This window comes from Suncus etruscus, chromosome 1, assembly GCF_024139225.1.
Source record: "Suncus etruscus isolate mSunEtr1 chromosome 1, mSunEtr1.pri.cur, whole genome shotgun sequence".
Classification (NCBI taxonomy): domain Eukaryota; kingdom Metazoa; phylum Chordata; class Mammalia; order Eulipotyphla; family Soricidae; genus Suncus; species Suncus etruscus.
In genome coordinates, this window is record NC_064848.1 from 17,606,778 (window position 1) to 17,613,097 (window position 6,320).

The following is a 6,320-nucleotide window of genomic DNA, read 5'->3' on the forward strand; positions in this document are numbered from 1 at the left end:
TTTAAATAAATTAAAAAAAAAACAAAAAAAAACAACAACAACAAAAATAAGGATTTTAGATATTTTAGAAATGCTTTGTAGTAAACATACCAGTATGTATTTTTCTTCAATTTCTGTATAAAAGAAATGTAATATGAAACTAAATATATATTTATTAAAAGCAGTTAAATTACTAAAACTGAGATTTGGCATAGAATAGAATTTATTTTGTAGTTCTGTATTACCATTATTTTAAAATATAAGAAGAGTAGGAGGGAAACTGGGGACATTGGTGGCGGAAATGTACACTGTACTGCAAACTAAAGTGTCTAAAAGAAAAAAAGGGAGAGGGAGAAAGAGAGAGAGGTGAGAGAGAGGAGAGGGAGAGGAGAGAGACAGAGACAGAGAGACAGAGAGACAGAGAGAGAAGAAAAAGAATGTCTGCCCCAGAAACAGGAAGGGGAGAGAGTATTGGGGAGAATGGGAAGGATACTGGGGACATTGATGGTGGGAAATGTGCCCTAGTGAAGATTGTTGTACACAGTATGACTATAACTAAATCATGAACAAATCCAGTTTTAAAACAACAACTGTATTATAAACAAGTTTGTAACCATGGTGTTTAAATTTAAAAAATCTGATAATAAAATTATAAAATGACTTATTGTATATTTTTAACTTTTTTCACTTTTAGCAAGTGACATTAATTATCTTATACATTTAAGATTGTGTAAAATTAATTGAATATTATTCTTATAGCTCTTCTAAATTTAATGAGGTATGGATAATTTTCTGATCCAATTTCTTGAACTTTTTAAATAATAGAGATGTGACTTTCCTATTGTCATAGATAAGACATTAATGAAAATTTTTACATTCTGTGAGTAACATATTAAGTTCAAATTTTATCTTCATAAAAATTCATTTTTCCATTTGTTTATAAACAAAATACTGGGAGATCGCAGGGATTAGCCATAGAAAACAAGTTGTGGAACTTAAGTGTCTGATTGGTTCATTTCTCTTGCTTTCTTCAAGTGTTCTTTTGAGACATATAAAATAAATGTTAAAAACTTAAACACGACAATATCAGCTTTGTTTTCAAGAGTTATTTTGTTTTCAAGTGGAATTTTGCCTAAAAGAAAATAAAATATTCAGGATAGTATACATAATACTTTGATCTGCTGAAGAAAGAAAAGGAATTCTATGAACTCCTTAACAAGCAAATCAAATCCTTTAAAAATTAATGAAGTGCCAATAGTTTATTGCTGCTATAAAGACAAAAAAACATTAAGGTTCATTAGTAATGGGTCTCCTGTTAGTTGAATTTGAAATTAAAGATGAATCATTCTATCTCTTAGATGAGAATTTGCAAACTCAACTATAATACTTTCTGGTAAAAAAGAACCCAAAATATAATTGCAGTGAATAAAACAAAATTTTAAATAAAATCAGAAGTCAAAATATTATTAACAAGGAAAATGCTAAAATACAACTACAAAACTGATACTTATTTAGCCTTAAATTAAAAAAAAAAAGAGGGTGCTATTCTTGGAAGTTCCCAGAATCTACTGGCCTTACACACATATCACTTCTGTTGGACCTCAGCAGACCACAGATGGCATTGGGATAGAACATGTATCAGCCATATGCAAGGCCAGTATCCTGCCCACTGTCTTATATCTCTGGACCTTAGATTTTAGTCTAATATTTCAAAATTTGAACACCAAAATACAATGTAAACTTACATTCGAATAAGTATTTTTGTTTATATCATAGTCAAGTTAGCTTATCATTCTCGTTTCAGTTCCTAATAATGAAAAGTTAGCACTTGACAACATTTTGGACATTTTTTGGTACACTTTGTTCTATAGTGGTATCAGTGATCCTACTTTGACATATTTAGGATAAAAATGTTAATTTATTCCAAAGCAACTGTAATGATTTCAGCAATTCACTAAAGACATCTTATTTTCTAAGTTACCCATGTTCATTACTTTATTTATGTGTGTGAGGCACTGTAGAATTAAGAGCTTCATATATGCAAGACATATATCTAGAAACTGAACTACACATTTTGCATTTTGCCTTCATCTGTGATTCATATTGTTAAAACTATTTTTGTTTGTAGTATAACTGATTGAGTTCAAGACTCTGTGCTAAAGAATCAATGACAATATGTGGTACTAGGTATAAACTGGGTTTAGTTGCATGTAAGATAAGAATATTACTAGCTGTAGCATTTCTCCAGCTCTTGTGACTTTTATAATATAAATGAATTATAGTTATTTATTTTTCTTCTTCAAATTTCTCCACATTCTTTAATTCCTTATATCATTTTATGTGATATAAGATGTAAGCTTCTCCAAATAACATTTACCTATGCTTTCGTTTGAGATGTTAATTCCACCTGGATGATAAAACCCACCCAAACCTGGCATTGGGTGGGTTGTTTTAAATGAAGGATAAAAAAATTCTGGCTGTGTGAGATGAGGAGATGGAGAAAAAGGCAAAGAGAAGGGCAGCAAAAAGCTTAGCAGAGAAAGCAGATTTTGGGAAAAGTATATGGTGGACAGGACCATGGAATAAAAGCAAGCTGACTCCAATGAAACCTTAACTGTTTGTGAAATATATTTCTGCTTTACCCTGCGGAGACACAGATCAAAGGAGCAAGAGGCACCATGCTGGGGGAAGACTCACCTAACATGTGAACTCTATATTTTAATTCAACAACTGGTGCCTGAACAGGGATCTGAACCTAAGAACCCAAGAAGACCCCCAATGATAGTGAGTGCCTTGACCCTAATCATGGCCTTCTTGATCTGGACTGAGAATGTAGAGCCCAGAATATTGCCACACATGGCAACTGTTCTGTGTATGGAGACCCATTCAGGAGGGACAGAAGCAAGCAGTGAATGGGACAGAGCTGAAAACTTCGAGAAATCCCCCAGAGTCCGAGACCCACGCCATTCTTTTACCTAAGGTGCTTTTTCCAAAATTAACTTGACTTAACTTCTGACAATAACTTCCCAACTTGCAGAAACCTATAGAAATCACTGACTGGGAAAAAGCCAAAAAGAAAACTCCATTAGAGGGGTACTGGAAGCTGGCAGAAAAGTGGGTCCTCCAACCCGGATTCTGGCTCTAGAACTGAAGGATATTCTGTCCTTGATGACCTTGGCAGCCTAATACTGAAGGGGATAAAGTAGAAGATAGAGGATCAAGGTCCAGGCGAAGCTCAACAGAGCAGAAACTGTTTTTCAGAACTTGCTGTATCATAACATCTTAATTTTGTTTTAGGTTAATCTCTTGATCCTATGCATGGGTCATTATCTTGCTGGTTAAAATGTGTTTTATCTGTGTGGATCTTTTGTTTTGTTCTAAGCCCCATTACAAACCAAAAATTTTGTATCTAACTTTAGTGGTTTAATATTAGTATGCGCAATTCTAGGGAAAAGCATAATGTTGTTAGTTTTAACAGTGCTCAGCTATCCTAGTGAATGTTTCCCAATTGCAATGATATTTCACTGTTTATCTTACACAGCAATTTATTTTTAAACTATATTATCTGCAGAAATGTTCTTGTGCTTTTGTTTAAAGAAGTTAATGGAAAGGATAGAACTTGGATATTCTAGACTTATTAACAGTGCTTGGTATAATAATGCTAAGAATTTTCAAACTATAATTGTATCTGCATAAAAGTTCTAATGTTTATGCTCAGAGAAGTCTAGAAAAAATGTTGTGATATGTATAAGATATGGGAAATTGTGATTGTTTTGAGAAGAATTGTATACAATTTAAACTTTGTTTTAAGATCTGATATGGAGTTCCTGCCTCTGGCGAGAACAGGAGAACAAAATTTGTGTAATATTATTTCTTTTGTTTAAAATAGAAAGATGGATATATAATCCTTTTCCCCAATGCCCTTTTACCTAAGCTTTCTTTTGAGATGTTAATTCCACATGGATGATGAGAGACCTGCCCACAACCTGGGTTTGAGTGGGCTGTTTTAAATAAAGAATGAAAGAGTCTGGCTGGGAGGGGTGAGGAGAAGCAGCAACAAGCAGATAGAGGGGCAGCTAAAAGCTTAGTGGAGAAAAGCATATGGTGGACAGGGCCATGGATAAAAGCCAGCTGAATCCAATGAAACATAGACTGTTTGTGGTTATTTCTCTACCATTACTATGCATCTTCAGACCCACCAGCCAAAAGAGCAAGAGGTGCCATGCTGGGGCATGACTCACCCAACATAGCAATTCTTTATTTCATATATTTATTCAACAATATGGAATTTAATAGTGTAGTAAACAAGTCCTGATCTTTAGGTTCATCACCACTATGTTGATAAAATCAGGTTAATTTCTTATATTCTCTATTTATATAATAACATATACTTAAATGTCCCTTTTATTTTCCTCTACCGCTTACCAAAACTATTTCAAGGTGCTAAAAGAACTTCTTTAAATGTAGCCTTCATGAACTCTTCTTGCTCTAGTGAAATTTGACGACCTTTGCATTTTTTAATGAGGTTTTTTGTGATCAATGTGAATTACAAGTCTTTTACAGTAATATTTAAAGTACATAGTGACATTGAATCAGGGATATTCCCACCACCAGTGCTGTCCTCCCTCCAACCCTATTCCAGTGTCCCCTTTTTTAACGCCCCGTACTGCTAGCATAACTGGTCTTCTCTGTATGTAGCTTGTTGAAGATTGGCTATTGATTCTGTTGTTGTTGACTTTGGATTTGGTATTTAAATCTGATCATTTTTTAATTCTACTCAATGTTAATACGACTGTTTGATTCTGGTACCATCTATTTTTTTCCCTCAATTTATGAGGTAGAAAATGATGATACAAGTTATGTGGTTCTGTTTGAAAAAAAAAAGAAAAGAAAAGAAAAGAAAAGAAGAAAATGAAAAAAGAAAAATCCAAATACTGACATATATAAAGCAAAGCCAACAAACAAAAAAACCGGGAGGAGTTCTTCTAGAGTTTATAAATATTAATTTTAAAGAAGGGGAATGGAGAGATAGCATGGAGGTAGAGAGTTTGCCTTGCATGCAGAAGGACTGCGGTTTGTATTCCAGCATCCCATATGGTCCCCCGAGCCTGCCAGGAGTGATTTCTGAGCATAGAGCCAGGAGGTAGCCCCTGAGCGCTGCCAGGTGTGACCCAAAAACCAAAAAAAAAAAAAAAAAGGAAAAAAAAGGAAGAAATGGGAAAAAGGAAGAAAATTTTATAGCAAAAAAATAAATAAAAATAAAAATCCAACAACAACAAAATAGATAAAACAGAAAAAGAAACAAAAATCAAACAAAAGACCAAAACCAGAAACTACAAAAAAAAAGCACATAAGCAATAAATACAACAACCAAACAATAACCAAGAGACCAAAAGAAAGAAGAAAAGAAAAAGAAATGAAAAAAGGAAGGAGGGCTGGTGTGGCAAGGTTTTTTTGTTTGTTTGTTTTTGTTTCTGTTTTTGCATAGACACAATAATTAGAAGGGGAAGTCATTTGGCCTAAAAGATGCAGGGTTTCTTTGCCCTTGAAGCATACTGTCATGGGAATAACTACAGTCTCCATTCATGCTCCTTTTCACACCCCAAGGAATATTGCATAGTTCCATAAGTATTAATATTTTTCTTTGTTTTGTCTCACAGTAGTCCGTATTCATTAACTTTATCCAGATACAGATGTCCACATCCCTACCCTTTATTCAAAGGACAATTCCCAAAGACAAGAAATAGGTCATGGCCAACTCATAATAGTATGAGGCAAGAGATGACTGAATTCCTTCATCAATAATATTTTTATGGTAAATCCTGTCTCTCTATGCTTATTATGTCCTAACTTAAACACATAGGTTTTTTTTTTTTTTCATGTCTCCTTTCAATTCTTCTGTCTTCGGGCCTCATATTTTAACTTAGATGCATCTATAATCTTCATTTTCACCTTTAGCCCCTTGACTTATTTCAGACTTTGGTTCTCTTTTGGTAAGCATCAATTATATCAAACATGAATAATATATATCACTTCAGACACAATTACAGGCCTATTCTAAAATATCTAATAAAATCTAATGATGGAATATATTCATGGAATATTTGTTAATTTTCCAATATGTGACCATAGTAAGATTGTCTTGCTCTCTTTATTATGCCAAATCTAAGTACATATGCATACATATAATGTTTATGCAGAAAGACAAGCTTGTTAAAAATTTATTCTTTAGCAACTATAGAAATCATTAGCCAAATTATCTTATATTAAAATAAAGCAAATATAAGCATTATTTTTAAAAGTAATTCTCAATAATCATAGTCATTTAATATATAATGTCA